General features: G+C 40.7%; 1 protein-coding gene and 1 long non-coding RNA gene across 2 annotated transcripts in view; one reads left to right on the top strand and one right to left on the bottom strand.

Moving 5' to 3' along the window:
• LOC120536206 overlaps positions 1 to 4,021 on the bottom strand; it is a 38,804-nt gene extending 34,783 nt beyond the window's left edge. The window contains exon 1 of the long non-coding RNA XR_005635062.1: positions 3,662 to 4,021. This is a non-coding gene — a long non-coding RNA (uncharacterized LOC120536206). The remainder of the gene's footprint in view (positions 1 to 3,661) is intronic.
• Positions 4,022 to 4,451: 430 nt separating this feature from the next.
• LOC120536983 (protein phosphatase 1 regulatory subunit 29-like) overlaps positions 4,452 to 20,940 on the top strand; it is a 573,722-nt gene continuing 557,233 nt past the window's right edge. The window contains exon 1 of the mRNA XM_039765570.1: positions 4,452 to 4,872. The gene's annotated coding sequence lies outside the window, so the exon portion shown is untranslated. The remainder of the gene's footprint in view (positions 4,873 to 20,940) is intronic.

Genomic DNA, 20,940 nt, shown 5'->3' with positions numbered 1-20,940 from the left:
CATTTGTAATGTAGGGTGTGCTACTGATTAGTCTGTATATTGAAAATACATTGGCTTCCATAACCACCAAAAAGGGTGGCACGGTGGCGCTGCTGCCTCACAGTAAGGAGTTCTCCCTGCGTGGAGTTTGCATGTTCTCCCCTTGTCTGCGTGGGTTTCCTCCCACAGTCCAAAGACATGCAAGTTTGATGCACTGGTGATCCTAAATTGTCCCTAGTGTGTGCTTGGTGTGTGGGTGTGTGTGAGTGCCCTGCGGTGGGCTGGGATTGACTCCAGCAGACCCCCGTGACCCTGTGTTAGTATAAAGCGGGTTGGACAATGACTGACTGACAACCAAACACACTGAAATTTTAGTATGCTAACTATCATATAATGTTTTTGTCTCACAATGCAAAGCTATATAAGAAAGAATTTGCAGCTCTGCTTCAAAGGGGTGTTCCCTTATGCAGATATACCGACTTTATGCAAATCTAGAATTCTCTACCATTTTGAGCTTACGGCAATGCAACAATTATTCATAAAGTACTTTTGCACATTGGAACAATTCAGTGACATAGACATCTGAAACATTGTTTAAATGTAAATTTAAATGCATTTATCAATTTAATATCATTACTTTAACCATTTATTGTATTACTGTTTTTTTTTTTACTGTGAAAATATATGATTAAAGTTATGTAGCTTTGTTGGATTTTTCACTGTGTGTGTACTGTATGTGTGTATTGATTGCAGTTATAGATAAATGAAAATAAAAGGGATGCTTGTTGTATGGGGTGGCAGAGTGTTTGTCATCACAGCTCATGGTGGCTCACATCCTGAACTGGTCACTGTCTCTGTGCACATTTCATGTTCTCCCTGTTTCCGTATTTTGGTACTTCTCAGGTTTCTCCACCTTTCCCCCAAAGTCATCTGTTAAGTTAATTGGTGTGATGTGAGTGAATGAGGGTGTGCAGTAGTAGCTGTAGTATCGTCACCTGTACATGAAAGCCAGTATCACTTGTACAAAGGCAGTACAATTCATACTTACTGTAAGTGTCCAACTAACACGTAACACATGACACGTCTCTAGTGTTATCATAAACAAGCATGTATTTAAAATGCATAAGCTACTTAGATGACTCGCTATGTACAGATGGAAGTGTGGGCATGCCAGTGGTATCCAGGATGAGAGAAGCACAGGAAAGAAATTCATCGAGCAGCACCACTTGTATTAAATTCTATGGCAGGTTCTCTGTCACCGACAGGGAAAGCTTTTTTTGTTCTTTTGTTTTGCCAACAGTTCTCCCCGGACATATTTGCCTAACAATATTTCTTACTGTTACAAAAAGGTATGTGAAAGTATTTACATGACATTTAGGCATGACAAAGTCTTAATGGGGAAGCCAATTTATCATCTAGCCAGGGGTGTACTGGCCATTAGGGCATTTGAGCAATACCCAGTGGGCCACGGACTCTGGTCTGGTCACGTGCAGGCCGTTTCATGAAATAAATTTTATGTACTGGTTACTGTTTGACATTAACATTAATTGTCTTAACTACTAAACATTATCTGCCCGGTACTACAATTTATATAGTCCTATATAATATGCCGTATTACATCATAAAGTTGTTTTAGTTGTCAGTACACAACATTGCAGCAAAAAATTTGATCAAAACTGCCTTTTGCCGATTTCTGTCTCGATACCACTACATTTCGGTTAGCATATACATTATTGCAATTTATTTTATCTCATATCTAGTATTTAAATTCTTCGGTACTAATAAATAGTTTAAAATATGTATTATGCATTTTATTGTTCTCTGGTCATCGGCATGAGCGATAATTAGTGGTTTTCAGCTGCAATTATTATTATGATGAAATAAAGTTATAAAGCATAGGATAGGAATTTTTGATATTAGGACCGAACATTTATAATTTATCATTAAGTTAATGGAACACTTCAATCATGTGAGATTTTCATTATAACCTCAGGTTATCATGTATTCCATTGAAAATGAGCAGCTACTAGCCTACTGGGGTACTGGCACTTGGACATCACATTGACATTTGACATGTGCTCTAATAACGTGTAAGCCGTTTTAGTAAATTAAAATTTTTCATTCAATTTTCTTTCTAAGCATGTCGTCAAATTTTAAGTTGTGTCTAAACAACAGTGTACAGATTAAACAGTTTAGATAGAGTTCATATCATAGGCTCATAGCAAGTAGCGAGCCGCGTACTCATCACAAATTTTAAGAAAATTACAATGAATAATGGGCCGAGTGGGTCGACGTCGTCACCTCACTCGTTGAAGGTGGTTTTGAGACCAAGTCCGCTCCTGCGTCTAGCCCACTCACAAAAATGGTAGCACTCATTGAGAGTCTGTGTGGAACCACCATTCACCCTAATCCACACGTCTTTGGGTAAGCGAGAGAAAAACTGACCTACCCAGAGCACACTGGGATACCCCCACACAGACAGGAAAGGGCACAGGACATGAAGCCAGAATGCTTCCCTAACCACTGCAATCTAATAATGCCCCGTGTAAAAAGTAAGCCAGTGATTCTCAAAGTGTGCTCCATGGACCCACTGGTGGCCTCTGGGCTGACCTAGTCATCCTTTTTTACTGATAAGGCCACCTAACATGGCTCTAGGGCATCAACCCCAGATCTCAATGCCTGCCTTTTCTTGCAGATGATAACATCTTTAACTTCCATATGAGAGATGCCCCTTCGGTCTCAGCCTTTAAATCCCGGCTGAAGACTCACTACTTCGGTTTAGCATATCCTGACTAGAGCTGCTGATTAACTGTACAGACTGCATCTCTGTTGTCAGTCATTAGCACTAAAACATAAGTAACATGATAGTTATAATTGAATACTAACCCATACCTATTCTGTTTCTGTTCTCGGTACTCAAATGTGTCTTCTCAGAGAGTCAAGGCTGGGGGCTGTCAAGAGGCATGGCCTGTTAAAGCCCATTGCGGCACTTCCTGTGTGATTTTGGGCTATACAAAAATAAACTGTATTGTATTCTATTGTATTCCACACCACTTCATCCTGTTCTCTAATCCAAAGGGTAGCAGTACAAGAAATAGTTTGCAGCATACAAAGAGACTGTGGAGCAGTGCAAGTTTCACAGATTTCTAACTGGACTTTCTCATGTCACTTTCCAAGGGGATAACACCAGAAATTATACAGGAACTTAAATTAAGGAGGTGCTTTATGTAATTAGTGACCAGGTGGTCCTAAGCCCAAAACACATTGTATTAAATCAATTCTGAGTCTCTAGTGCTGAAGCCTGGTTTGAGGGTCCTGAATGCTCTGACCTGGGCCCACCTCATCGCTAGATCCATTGCACACTTCACTCAGGGAGGCCACCTGCATTGTCAATAAATATAACATGAGGTGTTGTTTGATAGTTAAATACATACATTTTTTTATCTCCAAGACAACAATACGGGTGTGACAGCAGAAGTAAAAACACACATAAGAAGGCAAAACAGATTAAGACAAATTAATTGCAATTTTTGTGAAGAACCTTGCAAAACGCGGCAAAATTAGAACGAACGTTAACCTTAAACGTCAGTTCAGGCAGACCTTAACATAATTCTTGAAAATCGATGTGTTAACGGAGACTTCTGTACGATCCCGAACTAACAGACAAAGATGGATCTTGTACCTGGAAGCGCAGCAGGTCGATTTTTATCAATTAGCCCTGCTTATCAATAGGTGGCCACCTTATTCTTCAGCGCAATGGCGCAGTTATGACAGACGGGGATCCCGGCTGAAGGCATTTCAGGCTTTGCATTAGCTACTCGTTTCATTGCTTTAAACTGCAGGGCTCAGTTCGATGAAATCCGCTTAGTCTTTCCCATCACACGATCACGCACACACAATAAATCACCCACGCATGCAATTTCCATTTGCATCCTGGGGACACTGCTTTGTTTATAGAGTGGAAGGAGAGAGAAAGACACACGAAGAGAACGCGTGAGAGCGCGCGTGTGTGTGTGTGTGTGTGTGTGTGTGCGTTGAGTGAGTGTGGCGATTCTCCACCTTTAGTCTGCCGCGGCTTCTCCTCAGCTGTAAATCCTGCACGCGTGCTGATGAGGTCCAGCGCGACGCCGCAATCTCGGGCGCGCGCATTTCGGTGCAGGAGTGGCATTTCCCGGGTTCCCAATAAGTATAAACATTTGATATGAACGAAATGTTGTTTTTCACGGGCGTCTTTCCTCTTCGCTGACAGAAAGGAACGCTGTGATGGGAGTTTGTAAGCCGAGGACCTGTCTAGCGAAATCTACTTCGACCCGCGCGCAGCCTTAAGAGCGTGCGCGCACACGCTTACAGACAGCAACCCTCCCTCATCTCCAGCCCACCCTCTTTCTCTCTCCCTCTCGCTCTTTCTCACTCTCTCTCTCTCTCTTTCCCTCTCTCTCTCTATCTTTTTACATGCATGCCCCAGACTGGCACTGGGATGCCCGTCCGTGTGTTGGCTGTCACAACAGGAATCATCAGTAAGGCTTCTTCTTCGGAAAACCCTTGGAATGCGATGCTCCGATTTGTGTGGTACGTCAAAAGAACAAACTAAATAAATCAGTAAATGCACAAATCCATTCTTTTGACATCAGTGAGCACAACGGGAACTCAGAGCAGAGAATGTATGCGTGTATCTGATATCCGAGGCATGTATCTCCTACACTTGGCTTGCGGTCCATGTGTGATGGGGAGCCGTGTGTTCAACAAATGAGTAGACAGGCGCTGTTTTGGAGTGATGCAGTCAAACGAATCGTTAACATCAACGTGTGACACTGAAGACGTGGGCTGTGAGCTCGATTGATGCGCTTGCCTAGGCGACTGGAAATGTGAAAAGCCAGCGCTGAAATCTCTCAGGTACGTTTAACAAGTCGCCTTCTACATTGGACCAGTTTGAGGCTTCATCTACCTTTCCTTTTTCATAACTTGCAGAATGGGAGGGGCGGGGGCAGGGGGCTACCCTACATTATCACCTGCAATAGACAGATAGATACACAGAATGGCATTATGATCTTGAAAGTCGGTGCACATTTGATTCACGACATTGGCATTTCATGCGAAGTGACATTAGAGAGCCTCTCGCACTCCGCGAAGCTAAACATCGCAACACTCATCTGTTTTAACAAGTCTACATGGCTGTCTGCTTTTGTTCATTACTGTTGCACGGTGTTGGTATTAAAATGAGGGTCTCTGTACAGGAAGGGTCGGGTGAGCTACCCTGTTACAGGACCGTTTCGAGACGTACAGTTGAACCTACAGCGAGAGAATGCACAGCTGAAAGGAGATCCACTACGAATACAAATTGGACATGGGGGGAAAAGTGTGATTCACTTGGTGCAGAGTCTGATTTATAGCCTGTGGAGTTCTAGTTTTTATTATTCTTATTACTAATAATATTATTGAGACTGTGAGTAAAAGTAACGGACTGTTGCTTGATTCATGTACTACGTATTCAAACGCTCAAATGTATTGGTTTCATTCACTTATGTCATTCTTGTATTTTGAAATCTTGGTGTTGCGCTCTTAATCTTATGTTTCCCGTTAAAAATCAGACTTGCTCAATTTCGTATCATGCATACTAGAAGATGCAAATGGTTTTCTTTAGTAAAATGCTATGGTTAAAGGTTGCAAAAGAACATTATTATTATTATTGTTATTATTATTATTATTATTATTATTATTATTATTATTATTATTATTGCCACGTTTCTCATGACATGCACGTATTGGAAGTGAAAAGAGTCCATTAGCATAGGTCAGATTTGCCCTGCGGGCGCTGTATTTTGTGCCGTACGCAAGATATTTAAGCTTGAATGGCTATAGATAATGACTCGGGTACCTGAGGGTATGATTTGTACCGTTCGTTTCATGTATGAACGTCTCTCTCTCTCTCTTCCTCTCTCTCTCTCTCTCTCTCTCGTTATATTTATTTATTTATTTATTTATTCCTCATAGTGTTGCTTCAGTGGTTAATCAATACGTTCATCAGTAGAGTTAGCCTTTAGCTACATTTTAAGAGTCACTAGCTTCATCTCTGTATTTAGTAGAGAAATAAAATGTTTTACTGGCCTAGCGGGGAATTAACGATGTATGCTTCACTGTTGTGTTAGAAAGCGGTACCTTAAAAAGTTAATGTCATATTAAAATATGCCAGTTTGGGTACTTATATTGCTCTCTGCATCCTAGCGATTTTTACAGGAATGTTTCAGTCTCAAGTCTGTTAAATACTGTAAACGTTTGAACAGCTTTGCCAATGCGCAGTAGAGCTGGACGTGGACGCCTCCGTTATACTTTACCGAAACAAATCTTATTGAATCAAGGGTTCCTGTGGTATAACGTATACAGCATCACACATCCACATGTTTAGCGCTTTTTATTCATTAGTTGTTTTTTTCTTAAAATTAATACATTTGAGAAATTTATTTTAAGTTACAGTCGCGCTCTAAACTTAAATGAGAGTCTTGACTTCCATAAAATGCCTTTTTCTCAGATATTAAAATCTCAGGACTGGAAAAAAAAGTTGTAGTTATTTCTGTTAATCATTTACTGTACAGTCCCGGTGAAGTTAAAGAATATATCGATCAGCTTCAATGCTACAATAATCTTGAGATCCGCCACCCCATGTTTGGTGTAAAGTGCGCCCCTTCGGACAGCTGTAGAAAGGACGCTGACATTTTTAATTCCAAAACCTTTTTAACTGTTAATTGACTAAGCTATTCCGTTCATTTCGTTTATGTTGTTTCAATAAACTGTTTATTATTATTTTTATTATTATTATTGAATTATATGAGAAAAGTAAAACACAGTTATGCCCATTCCGAGAAAGTAAATTTCAATTCTATTCACATTTTTGTTTGGATTTATTTATTTATTTAATTTTTATTTGGTGCAATAAGGTACATTTTTGTTAAGAGTAAATACAAGCAGTTCATCATATTCAAACTAACAGAAATCAAAATGCTTATTTTGTATTTCTGTTTCAGCTCTGTAGTACTGAGTATTGCGTATGAAGCATTATTTGCCATCTGCATATCTTAGAAGCATTGTGGCGTTACTTCAAACCCTGAGTCTGGAGGTTCAAATTCCAATACTGATGCTGTGTGGCCATAAGAACACGTCACTTCACCTGCTTGTACTCCCATTGGAAAATACATAAATAAACCAATTTATTTGCTTCCCGGGTCCTCCCTGCGTGGAGTTTACATGTTCTCCCTGTGTCTGCGCGGGTTTCCTCCTACAGTCCAAAGACATGCAGGTCAGGTGCATTGGCCATTGTAAATTCTCCCTTGTGTGTGCTTGGTGTGTGTGTGTGTGTGTGTGTGACCTGCCTTGGGCTGGCGCCCTGCCCGGGATTGCTTCCTGCCTTGCGTCCTGTGTTGGCTGGGATTGGCTCCAGCAGACCCCTGTGACCCTGTGTTAGGATATAGCGGGTTGGACACTGACTGACTGACCAATTATCTCAAATGTTGTAAGTCGCCTTGGATGATGGTGTTATACATTATTTTTATTCCGGGTCCCCACACACCTGAATTACAATAACGGAGATGGATGCAGTAATTTGCAAATAATGTGTAAGGAGTTGCATAATGACTTTAAATGATCGTACTAAACTTTTTATTCTGTCCTATATTTTAATAACAAAAATAAAATCATTTTATCATATAAATCAAAGTATTTTTCAATTGTCCAGCGATTGGACAAGCTGGATAGAAAATGGATGGATGCTACTCAACGTAATTTCTGTTCGTTAATTAATTTAAGATGCACGTTTGAAAAACAAATGTGTGCCAGAAACGTAATTGTTTAAATACACCAGTTATTAATTTCAAACAATGGAATACAATGCAAGATTATCCATAAAGCATATCGTACATTTACATTTGTAAATTAGAAAAAAAAACAAAAACATTAAAAATCGATAAGGCAGTAAAAAAAATTAAGCATGAGCAGCATAACAAACAACGTTAAACAACTTTATATTTGATGTTGTTTAAATATTTCATTTTGTTTCTGTATTTTACTGTTCGGTACTTCGTGACCTTTGTCTGTGATAGGCCCTTTATAAATACGTTTGTACTTCACTTTGCTATTCTTCTGAGTTTGATCCATTCAGGACTGAGGCTGCAAGTGATCCCATAGATTTGGGCATTGATAGATGGATCGGAAGATATGAAAGATATCATGGAAAGATATATGGAAGATATGATAATTATGAAAGGCACTATATGATAGATAGATAGATAGATAGATAGATAGATAGATAGATAGATAGATAGATAATGAAATGCACTATATAATAGATCGATAGAAAGATAAATGTATATATAGGTAGACTGACAGATTTAAAATTCGAGTCTGTGTATGAATGTGTTTTTCGATGGACTGGCAGTCCGTTTGGTTGAAGCGATGACCACACTTCCCGGAACTGGGCAAGCGAATACGGAAAAGAGATGAATATATTCAGTAAAGTCTTTCTTTCTTTCTTTCTTTCTTTCTTTCTTTCTTTCTTTCTTTCTTTGGACAAGTTAGTCCTTACTGAACTCACCCACTTAATCCAATTGAGGATTCTGTTTTCAGAGCCCCGCACCACTCCGCGCAAAGCAGGGAACATCTTTGAACAGGGCGTCAGTTCATCGCATCGTAGAAAATGATCGGTCAATCAATCAATAGTATAACAAGTTTTATACAGTCACCTTTCACGTGTTGTCAGGTCCGGCTCTTACATAAAACCCTATTTCCAACATTTGAACCCGGTCACGTGTCTTTATTGGACATTCCATATGACTTATTTGGCATTACCTTGTATGGCATGTCCGTTTATTGATATATCCTGTCAATTTGTCTTGATAAAAAATTGATCACAGTTAACACGACCCGCTCCTCTATAAAAGGGCTAAATCTCCGAGTACCCGGAGAGACAGCAGTAAAGCCACCTAGTGTTTTTTTTTGTTTTTTTGTTCCTCTTCTAGGTGATTTTCTTTTAAATCGTCCTTCCTCATCTTCGCAGCGACTCAGATGTCTGTACTAATCCCTCCTATAGCTGTAATTTGACTTTTTGCCTTTCGTACGTTCACATATGACTTTAGAGATGATGTCACTTTTTTCTTTTTATTTTTTGCGCGGTGTCAATCTCGTGATTAAATGTGAGTGCTGATGTACAGATTTCCATATACGTCGTAAAATAAACTGCACCGAGAGCTGGCTTGGCAGGGTGTGAATCTAAACTGACAGCACGCCGGGAGTTGTGAGCAGAACTGCACGTTCATGGGTGTCGGGTCCGATGTGTTGTCGTTCACCGTTACAGGTTCACCGACAGCCATGTAGGCGCTTGCACGTTCTCAAATATGTCACTGTGTGTCTGCATTTTAATTTTTCTGTTTTTAGTTTCCGCTCCCAAGTAGACAGCTGGTTAACAGCCTCTCATTTTGTTTGCTCGATTTTGTGTAACAACAAATACAGGGCATTTTCACGACTGGTTAACAGGCATCATTAAACTTGATATTCACAATGCATAATTAGGCTTGGTAATGGGGTTTATTGATTTCAAGTTTACCACGCATGTTCATTAAATAAATATTTTTTTGAAACCTCTACACTCTGGTTGAAGCTTTGTAAAAGTTACCGTATTCCAGCATTTGCTTTTTTTTACATTTTTTAAGCAGATTTGACCTCGCAGGGCCACCTCGGCTATGCTTTGACTGTCAGATTTTGTGACACTTCAGAACACCTCGATACCTAGACAATTAAAGTGACACTTATTAACATTGATATTGCATACATAAACACAGAGGCGGCCTTAGGTGTGTGCGGGGCCTAGAGCTGACCAATCCCGGCCGGTTACGTCAAACGCGGTAACCGTTATGTGTGGACTGTATAAACTTACGCGCGAATTTAATACAAATAATGTTAACATACGCCGGATTTTCATATTACAGTATTCACCTTTTGTTTTGAAAGATAACACACCTTATCAAAATATAACGATATAATCTATTTAAAAAGTGCGTCACGATCTCTTCCACTTATGGCGTCGAAAAACAAAACGGCTAAACCAGTAAGAAAACATTGTCGCGAGTTCCACTATCAAACACAGCACTGTTTCAACTACCGTATATACTCGCGTTCAAGTTCTCCCAATGATAAGAAAGGGCTTGATTTTACCATATATTCTATAATGTCGGTCTTATAAGTCGAATACGGAAAGCTCACGCTATTGGTCCAAGAGATTATGATATGCACCTGAGAGAGTAACCACGGAGCACACTGCTTTTATTTTCTATGTATTGTGACCACACGATAATACCCAAACTATTCTGAAGCGACGTTTGCACAGTTTTGTGTTTTTTGTATCTCACACCCTCATACACCTTTATCATAAGAGCATACCTTATCTACGATGGAGCGTTCGTAGATTAAATTAAAAGTCATTGAAGTGGCAAAATAAATTGTTTACTGTGCTGCTGCAACAAAATTCGATGTTTTTGAGAAACTGGTGCGAGATTGGAGGAAGCCAGAAGATGTAAAAAAGGAAAAAGTTAAGTGTCATATTTTGGGCTTATAAGTCGAACTCTGATTTTATGATCGATTTTTTGGGCTGCAAGGCTTGACTTATACGCAAGTATATATGGTAGGCCTACTGTAGCAAACTGAACCAAAGACTTGACTAAGAAACGATGGTGGGCTCACTGGACAAAAATGAGTCGTAAGCGACAAGCCATCAGTTGTTCCCAAGTCAAAACAGAAGCCAAACCAGCGACTAATGGGCTATACCTATTTTTGGAAGGGATTATACTGGTGACCCTTTTTGGGCGACGAAGGTGTACTATGGAATGTTTTTAAAGACGCACATGTATGGAAATTTACCTTGAAGAGAGATTTTAACAGGGTTCCTCTTAGAAGCATCTCAAGTATAGATATACTGGAGAATATAACTTAACAAATGGGACACACAGACTTCAAAAGTGGGGCCCCCTTAGGTGCGGGACCTCACCCTACTTGCCACTCCCAAACGCCGCTCTTGAATAAACACATTCTCTAACCCATTCAGTCCAGTTCCAATACCTCGGCTGCACTGGGTCCCAGCGCACACACACATGCAGACACACACAGGAGGACAGCTTTAGGAATTTGCCTAACATGCCTGACTTTGGGAACAGGGAGTGAAAAGCAGAGTGCTCAGCAGAAAACCCACACAGATACAAGAACAATGATGGGCACAATGGGCACTGGGGGGGCTCACAATGTTTATTATGATGTCCATGTATGTTTCTGTTTTGCTATTAAAAGCACTACTTTGCCTATGATGCCCTTAAGACGGCCCTGTGTGAAGTGCCTTTTTGTATGCTTTGCGCTGTGTTTGTGTTTAACTCATGCTTGATTGTGGTGTGTCATGCTGTGCTAAATTACATTATACTGCATTTTCTTTTATAGTTTAAAACTAACCCTCATAGATAATGATCAGGGGCAGGGTTCAAACTCAGGACACAGCACGGCTAACCATTGCCCCACCATGCATTTCAGTGTTATAGTAACCTGATCACTTGTCTCCCCTCATTTTTAATCCAAGATAAATAATAATAATAATAATAGCATTACATTTTATTTATATAGCACCCATCCCATGCTTAAGGCACCTAAATCACTACAAGAAGTCTTAGTCTTCTGTACTTACCTGAAAACATTATCATTTCAACCCAACATTACTTGTGTTAAAGCTTTTCAGAAACTTTTGCGGAATTCAGGACAGACTAAAAATATGTGATACATGAGAAAGAGTTGTGGTGCCCAGGGCCATCTTAACGAATGGGCAATCTGGGCAGTTGCCCGGGGGCCCCATGCTAATCTATGTATGTTGTGACTTGCTGTCAATAAATAAACATTATACTTTACTAAACTATAACTATTTGTTATTTTGTTACAAGTGGACATTGGCATTTGCCTCTGATTTAGTATCACGGTTACCTCTGCACCCTCACATGCAGGTATGTGTACGGATCTCACGCACTACATAACGTAAATGTGTATATGTCAACATCACTTCCATGCAATTCTCGGCAAAGAAATCACGTAAATGTTTGTGTTGGACATTTCATTCATAATAAATAATTCATAGTAATTTCATACTGTGTCATCTCCGTCTGTATGGTTTACCAATTGAGGATCATTTATATGTTGCTATTTTTGTGTTTTTCAAGGCTCATGTTATATTGTTCAAATATTTGTGTTGATTAATCTTTCCTGTACAGCATGTTTTTTAATGTTTAAGCACCAATACAATAAATATATGTTTCATTTTATCGACCATTTACATTTACATGTATATTCCTGTGTGCGGTTGTGTAGGCCCGAGGGCCTATAATGCTATTAAGACAGGATGCCCTGCTGGTGTCCACACTGTCGATAGACAGGTGATTTATTTATTTTTTAAGTGGGGATTCCAGGAACAACAACAACAACAATTTATATAGCACATTTTCATACAAACAGTAGCTCAAAGTGCTTTACATATTAAAGAATAGAAAAATGAAAGACACAATTATAAAACAAAATAAATCAACATTAACATCGAATAAGAGTAAGGTTCAATGGCCAGGGGGACAGAAAAACTAAAAAACTCCAGACGGCTGGAGAAAAAATAAAATCTGTAGGGATTCCAGACCATGAGACCGCCCAGTCCCCTCTGGGCATTCTACCTAACATACTGTAAATGAAACAGTCCTCTTTGGATTTAGGATTCTCACGGAAGGGCTTGATGATGATGATGGTCACGTAGACTTCTTCCTTTTAATCCGTCCATCATTGTTGGAGCATCATGAAGCTTTGAGTAGGTGGAGGTGGCGCAGGCCACCACCACAAAGAAACCGGAAAAAGAAACAGAAAAGAGAGTAGGGGTCAGTACCGATTACCGAACACACCCAGCCTTGGCCCGACCGGACACACTCACAGACAGAGACACAAATCAAACAAATGTGTGAAATTTATTAAGTGTAAAATCAAATATAAACAACAAACATCAGACAACCCTCCCCTTCCCCTTTGGTGGCACAAATGTAACACACAATAATCAATAAACACTCACGACAATCTCCTTATCACAGCTCCAGTATGGCAGAAATGGATGAAATGGTATGGAGTAAAAATGACGATCCCTGAAACATCTTCCGTAATAAATGAATTAAACCATCCTACCGGTAGTCCTGAGCAGCGAGGGGTGAGATTTGTGGGTACGCTTTCTCTGAAGAGGCACAATGACTCGTCCACCACTATTCACACGACAGGCAAGCACGAGACAGTCCATTCATCCTTTGTAAGAAACAATCAAGGGTATAAACGACTTCACAGTGGTTACGTTGGATGGGATAAATAGAAGCACAGACCTCCTTCTTGATGCTTCGCCAGCTCCTTTTCAAGTTTCCCGCTGGCCCTTCTTCTCCCCAGCAGCCTCTGCGCCTGTTTTAGACATCCAATGAGGGCAATCCCCTTTGGGGTTGCTGGGAAATGGAGTCTTTCCAGTGGTAGCACTGCTACACCACTCCACAAAAAGTTTTATTTTTTAAAATACAGTACAGATAAAAATATTCACCCCCCTTTGGAATCTGTCGTTTCATTGTTAAATGCCATTGACTCACTGTGGCTTGTTTAAAACCTGTCAAAGGAAAATGACTCTTTAGTGCCAAAGTGAAAAAAGATCTCTGCAAAGTGGTCTAAATGAATTCCAAATATAAAACAAATAAGTAGTCATGCTGTTTAAGTCAGTATTTAATAGATTGCACTGTTGGCAGCCATGGCAGCCCTGAGGCTGTGTTTGCAGATCTCCATCAGCTTTGCCCATCTGGACACTGCAATTCATCTCAGTTCTTCTTTGCATTCCATCCTTGCTCCCTCGATTCAGTGGTCCTTATCCTACCATTAGAAGGGTGGGTCCGATTTCTTATAAGTTGGTGCTTTTAATGCAGTATCGGTAAAGGGTATTGACCCCTTTGACATGATTCATGTTTCATTCTTATAAAACATTCGATCAAAGTGGATTTAATTTGGACTTTATGACAGTGATCAACAGCAAACAGCTAACGTACAAGTGGAAACAGATTTCTGCAAAGAGGTGTATATTACTTAGAAATATATAACACAAAGTAATTGATTCCATAAGTATTCATCCCTCTTAACATGGCTCACCTAAATCACCACTGGTGTGGTCAATTCATTTTAGAAGCCGGAGAATTACTTCAATGGAGATCACCTTCCTAGGGTTTCAGCTGACTGCAGTCTAAATACACTTCATCTAGAAGGTCCAGCATGTGGTGAGTCAGTATGGTGGCCTAACCTACACAATGAAGAAAAAAAGAGCACTCCATGAAAAGATGACAGAAAAAGCACAAGTCAGGGGATGGAGACAAGAAAACATCCAAGTCACTGAATATCCCTTAGAGTCGAGTTAAATAAATCATGAAGAAATGGAAAGAGTGTGGAAAAGATGGAAATCTGATAGAGTGGGCCATCAACAAAAGCTGAGTGATCGTCCAAGAAGAATACCTGTGAGGGAGGCCATCAAGCGGCCTGGGAGAACTCTGAAGGAGATACCAGCTACACTGGCGGAGATTGGAGAGACTGTGAAGACAAGAACTGCTGCCCAGGTGCTTTACCGCTCACACCTTTATAGTAGAGTGGCAAATGGGAAAGCCATTTAAAACATTAAATGTATATGTGTTTCTCAGAAGGCACATGAGTGTCTCTGAATCAGCTGGAAGAAGGGTCTGGTCTAATGTATAGGTTCTTAAACTTTGGGCCGTGTGTGTTGTGTGAATTTGGGTCCTGCACAGAGCCGTTTTAACATATGAGCACAATGGGTACTGGCTGGGGGCCCCAGGAGTGTAGAGGCCCATGATGCTTCTGATGATATATGTATGGTTCTGTTTTGCTATCAAAGCAGGGGACCTGGCACACTGCTTTGCCGGGGGGCCTATGATGCTGTTAAGACGGCCTGCATAGTCAGTCCTGACTCCCAATAATAATTAATGGAAACGGGTCGCGTATGGGTGGTGAAGTGAATTGTAATGTAGATATAGCAAAATAGAAAAGAGTTAAGGAGATCATAAAGATCTGGGGTCTAAAAAATAAGGTGAAAATAAGAATAAAAAAATAAGGCCAACAATATCTATTGCTCATTTTTGAATATGCTAGCTGGCTCTTTTTTCTTTTTTTTTGGTTGAAGGTCCTCAGATTACCAGCTTCTCCCATTGGAGATGTATCCTACTCGGAGGCAAGTCCGTCAGTGAATGATGATTTCCAGTGTCATTATTATTTAAATATGTCACAGGATGCAGGAGGTGGGACTTTCGGGGGGAGACCTAAAAGTGATGTCAAAAGTCATCTCCGGACTTGTTGGGTAAAAAAGAAGGTGTTTGTGGCCTCAACATTTCAGGAGTTTGAGGCAGAGGTGTCACCTTACCAGAGCCTTGCAGATACTCCCTTTGTGCACTCGTGTGACAATAGGAAAAGTTCACCATAGCAGGAGCTCAATTTAAAGCATAAAAAATATTGGACTCAGTCCATCAAACATTTTATATGGCAACTTGGACTTCTGACCATCCATCATGCACTGCAGTATTTGTACCTTTTTTGTAGGATGACACCCTAACCCTAACCCTAATCCTCCCCCTAATCTTAAAATCTTTCCTCTTCCCTAATTTTAAATCAGTTCCTAATCTTAAAGATAGTCCATATTAACCTTGATCTTAAAAATTTTAAACCCTTTAGTGATTAGGTTAGAGGGATCACACTCCTCAGCCTCCCTGGAAAAGCCTATTCAGGGGTCCTGGAGAGGAGGGTCCATCAGATAGTTGAACCTCAGATTCAGGAGGAACAGTGTGGTTTTCGTCCTGGTGGAACAGTGGACCAGCTCTACACCCTTAGCAGGGTCTTGGAGGGTGCATGGGAGCTTGCCCAACCAGTCTACATGTGTTTTATGGACTTGGAAAAGGCGTTCAACCGTGTCCCTCGGGAAATCCTGTGGTGGGTACTCCGAGAGTATGGGGTTCCGGACCCCCTGATAAGGGCTGTTCGATCCATGTACGATCGGTGTCAGAGCTTGGCCCGCATTGCCGGCAGTAAGTCAAACCCATTTCCAGTTGGACTCTGCCAAGGCTGCCCTTTGTCACCAATTCTGCTCATAACTTTTATGGACAGAATTTCTAGGCGCAGCCAGGGTGTTGAGAGGGTCTGGTTTGGTGGACTCAGGATTGGGTCACTGCTTTTTGCAGATGATATTGTCCTGTTTTCTTCATCAGACCGTGATCTTCAATTCTCTCTGGATCAGTTCGCAGCAGAGTGTGAAGTGGCTGGGATAGGAATCAGCACCTCCAAATCCGAGACCATGGTCCTCAGGCGGAAAAGGATAGAGTGCCCTCTCAGGGTTGGGAGCAAGATCCTGTCCCAAGTGGAGGAGTTCAAGTATCCCGGGGTCTTGTTCATGAATGGGGGAAGAATGGAGCGTGAGATCAACAGGCGGATCGGTGCTGCATCCGCAGTGATACGGGCTCTGCATCGGTCTGTCGTGGTGAAAAATGAGCTGAGCCGTAAGGCAAAGCTCTCAATTTACCAGTCGATCTACGTTCCTACCCTCACCTATGGTCATGAGCTATGAGTAGTGACCGAAAGAACGAGATCGCAAATACATTCAGCCGAAATGAGTTTCCTCCGCAGGGTGTCTGAGCTTTCCCTTAAAGATAGGGTGAGAAGCTCAGCCATACGGGATGGGCTCAGAGTAGAGCCGTTGCTCCTCCGCATCGAGAGGAGTCAGACGAGGTGGCTCTGATCAGGATGCCTCCTGGACGCCTCCCTGGTGAGGTGTTCCAGGCATGTCTAACTGGGAGGAGGCCCCGGGGAAGGACAAGCTGGAGGGACTATGTCTCTCGGCTGGCCTGGGAATGCCTTGGGATTCCCCTGGAAGAGCTAGAAGAAGTGGCCGGGGAGAGGAAAGTCTGGGTATCTCTGCTCAAGCTGCTGCCCCCGCGACCCGATCTCGGATAAGCGGAAGAGGGTGGATGGATGGATGGATAGATTAGGTTTCTCTAATAACCCTAATGTTAATTTTACTAAATGTGGGCTTTTTATATAATTTTAGAAACTGCTTTTGATTGTTTTTAAGACTACCTGTACATTTAGTTCTCATTGTTAACTGTATCTAGCCATCTAAATTTTGCACTTTTTAGTAAATAGTGTAAGCGCTTTTTTGCAGTATATAGACAAGATATATAAGGAAATCAGTGTTTTAAAGTCCATTTAACCAATATGTAGCAGTAGGTTTCTAGGCCCTGATGCTTAGGGATACTGTAAGAGTGGGTCTTGAGATATAGTAGATGAGATTTTATTTACATAGTCTGTGTGCCAGTGTATTGTTTGCCCTCTGGGGGGCAACATCTCTTCAAATCCTAACCTTAACCTGCAATTGTTTTTAATTTAAACCAAGAGACTAGTGTAGAATCAAGAGGTTCTGGAACATCTTCTTTTGCTTTACCACACTCAAATGTAAATGATGGCGCATTATGTGATTATAATCAACGAGTAATTTAGTGCCTCAATTTTAATGATTTGATAAGTGATTGCCTTGATTGACGATGCAGATAAAACATAAATTCTTTGCATCAGTAAAAATGTACAATACAATGCATCGGGTTAAAACTGAAAACAGAATTTGGCAACATTTTGAGGGGCTAATCAAGGTTGGCTGCCTCAAGAGATAAAAGATAAAGAATTGTCCTGGTGGGCGAGGACCGGAACAAAGCTACCTTTCTTACACCGTCGATGTGCTTCAGTATAAACTGATGAGCTCCCCTCCCTTCACTCCCACAATGGAATGGATTCTTATCAAAGTAATTCACCGATGTCACATGAGGATAGGGATGAAGCAGGGATGTGTTTCAAATTGCTCCTTTCATTCACTATATGTAATCCCTTTGCTGAATGGAAGCCAGTGCTGACAATATTTTGTAACTTGCTCAGGTATGTTAGTGGGCAGAGAGAGAAGCTGTATGTGCCCTCAAAATAACACTCTCTGTCTCAACATTATATTGCCAGAATGAAAATTTGTGTTTCATAATTTGGGCCAGGCCGTCTAACTAAGGATGTGGTGTCAGACTTGCACTAGTACTGTGTAATACCTCAGATTAAATTATGTATTTGGCCGTCTACCCTCTGTCTTCCATCTGGATAAAGAGGGCAATGAAATGGATGAAAAAAAAAATCGGCAAAAGCAATGAGACAAATTATATATGGACCCTGTTATTGGTGAGATGTGTTTCAGCAAATAAGTAAGCACAATTATGTACTTATCTTTTCTTTTCAAAGTATCAGGGAGAATCATTTTAAATCAGTGACCTGTTAGATGATCTCTTTGATTTTTTCAGGCTCTTATATAGGTGGGCCAGTGAGAAAAGAAGCTTGGGTAGGGGTGCCTGTTCATCTTCTCCTTGTTCTGCTTCTGTGATGATATCTGCGTTGCTTAGAAAGAGCAAACAGGCAAGTTGGCAAGCTTATGGCGTGGCAGCTCCACCACATCCTGCATCCTCTTTAATTTGCTTGAAAGGCAGGATGGCCATCACACTCTTGATAGTTTTCCAAATTCTGGTTGTGACCATGCTTTTCACTGCTATGTAATTTGTTAAGAAGACAAGGAGATTGTAAATTAATCCCTGCCCTGCGTCCACTTTTGAGTTTGTTTAATCCATTTGAGGTTTGCAGTGGCTGGAATCCATGCAAAGAGATGCAGCAATTTGAATCTGTGCTGCTAACATTTACAGAAAATTGAACTGAAATGAGATACAAAGATTATTCCTTTACATGTGCAATGGCTCTCATTTAATTTTATTATCCTAAGGAAATTCTAGTAACATGGTAGTACAGAGGTCAGACTCAGCATCATTGATTCATATCCCAAACCTGTTCATTGTTTCTATGGAGTTTGCACGTCCTTCTTCTGTCTGTATGCATTTTCCTCTGGATACTCCATTTTTCTGCCCATAACATCAAAGCTGTAACTATCAACTGCCAACATTAACAATGTGTTGGTGTTAAGTGTGATTGATTGGTGCAATCTTCAATGCTGGCTCCAATCTTGAGATCAATGCTGCTGAGATAGGTTCCTACTCCCTAAGATACTGAATCAGATTAAGCTGGTTTGATAACGTACAACTGCTGCCTCGCAACAAGGAGACAAGTTCTGGGTATTCACTGAGTGGAGCTTGAATGTTCTCTGTCAACAAGGGATTCCTCCACAGTCTGAAGACATGCAGGTTAGATGTACCGGTGATGCTAAACCGACCCCTGATATGTGTTTGTGCTTGTTCAATTTGCAATGGGCTGGCACCCTGTTCAGGAATTGCTCCTACCTTGCCCTCAATACTTACTTGAATAGACCCCAATCAAAGTCTTATTCAGTCAGTGGATTAATTTGGGCTTTTTGATGGTGATCAACAGAAAACGACTAACATCAAAGTGAAAACAGACTTCTTCGAATCGGTCTATATTATTTAAAAATATACAACACAAAATAACTAATTCCATCAGTATTCCTTTAAATCATCGCTCGTGCCGTCAATTTGTTTTAGAAGCTATAGAATTACTTCAATGGAGATCACCTGCCCAGGTCTTCAGCTGATTGTAGTCTAAATGCACCTTATCTAGAAGGTTCTGCTTCCCCACAACCCTGCTCAACAAAAGCAGGTTTAGAATATGAATGGAAGGACTGGTGGTTTGACAAGGTATGTGTGATGGTAACAATGGTCAAACCTCAAACCCTTATCCCAGATAATGCTTGAAATGTTTCATTTACAAGAAGAAATACCTTTCAGCATGACAGCATGGTAGAGCTCACAACATGAATCCTTGGCTCAAGTAGTAGCCTTGTTATAGTCTATATGGAGGCTGCGTGTTCTCCGTGTGTCCAAGCATGTTCTCTGATTTCCCCTCTATATTCCATAATTATTTATATTCATGTAACTAGCAACTTAAAATTTGCTTAGTGTGACAAACTGCTGTTCCATCCAGGGTTGGTGCCAACTGCTCCTATGTTTTATTGTGGTATCAGATCACCTTGAATGAATGGTACCAACTAACATCTTAGGGTGTTTTCCCAATGGTGGGTAGGAAGACTGTCAAAACCAGCTCTACAACTGTTATCTGTAACTTCTAACCTGTCTCACTGTATGTATTGTACTACACATATTCAATTCTGGGGACATCTAATGGCAGAATTACCCACTTACTGGAACTGTCTACATTTTCACTCCTTTCCTTCAAACTCGGTTTACAACTCACAAAAGGGCCTCACAAGATCATCTCCTAATGTCCTTAATGGATCACAGCAAGACAAGAAATGACAATCCAGTACTCGGCTTGACAATAATACTCGGGCTGAGGCCCTTGATTAATCTTTTACTTAAGAGTCATATTTATTTGTGTAAAAACCAAGAGCAGCAAATTTAAGCAATACAAAGAATTATACAACCTGAGTTCATGCAATCTCCAATCAGTCCTATATGGCATTTCCTAGAAGGTCAAGTTCCTTAGTTACAGATCATATATCCTTAATTGAAAAATGAAGATTTCTTGCCAGAGAAAGAGAGCTGCTTTCCAAGTTTCCAGCAAGTAAACAGCAGCAGATTCCAAGCTCTATTTAAGTATCCATATTTGCAGCTGAGCCGAGCTCATTAGAAACGTGTCAGAAAGGCAACTGAAATCTTCATTTTTGAAGGAACTGATCTGAGAGAACTATTTTTCAAAAGGTCTAATAAAACACTGCCAATCTCTTTTTTCGCCAAAATAAACACACACACAAACACAACTAGCTTTCTTTTCTAGAGCAGAGTAGACTGCTTCTCAAAACACAGAAAATGCAACTGATTCATTATCACCAAGTCAAGGTTGATT

Source organism: Polypterus senegalus, chromosome 10 (genome assembly GCF_016835505.1).
Source record: "Polypterus senegalus isolate Bchr_013 chromosome 10, ASM1683550v1, whole genome shotgun sequence".
NCBI classification, from domain to species: Eukaryota; Metazoa; Chordata; class Cladistia; order Polypteriformes; family Polypteridae; genus Polypterus; species Polypterus senegalus.
The sequence above is the reverse complement of the archived record's forward strand: the minus strand, read 5'-3'. Positions and strand labels throughout refer to the sequence as shown.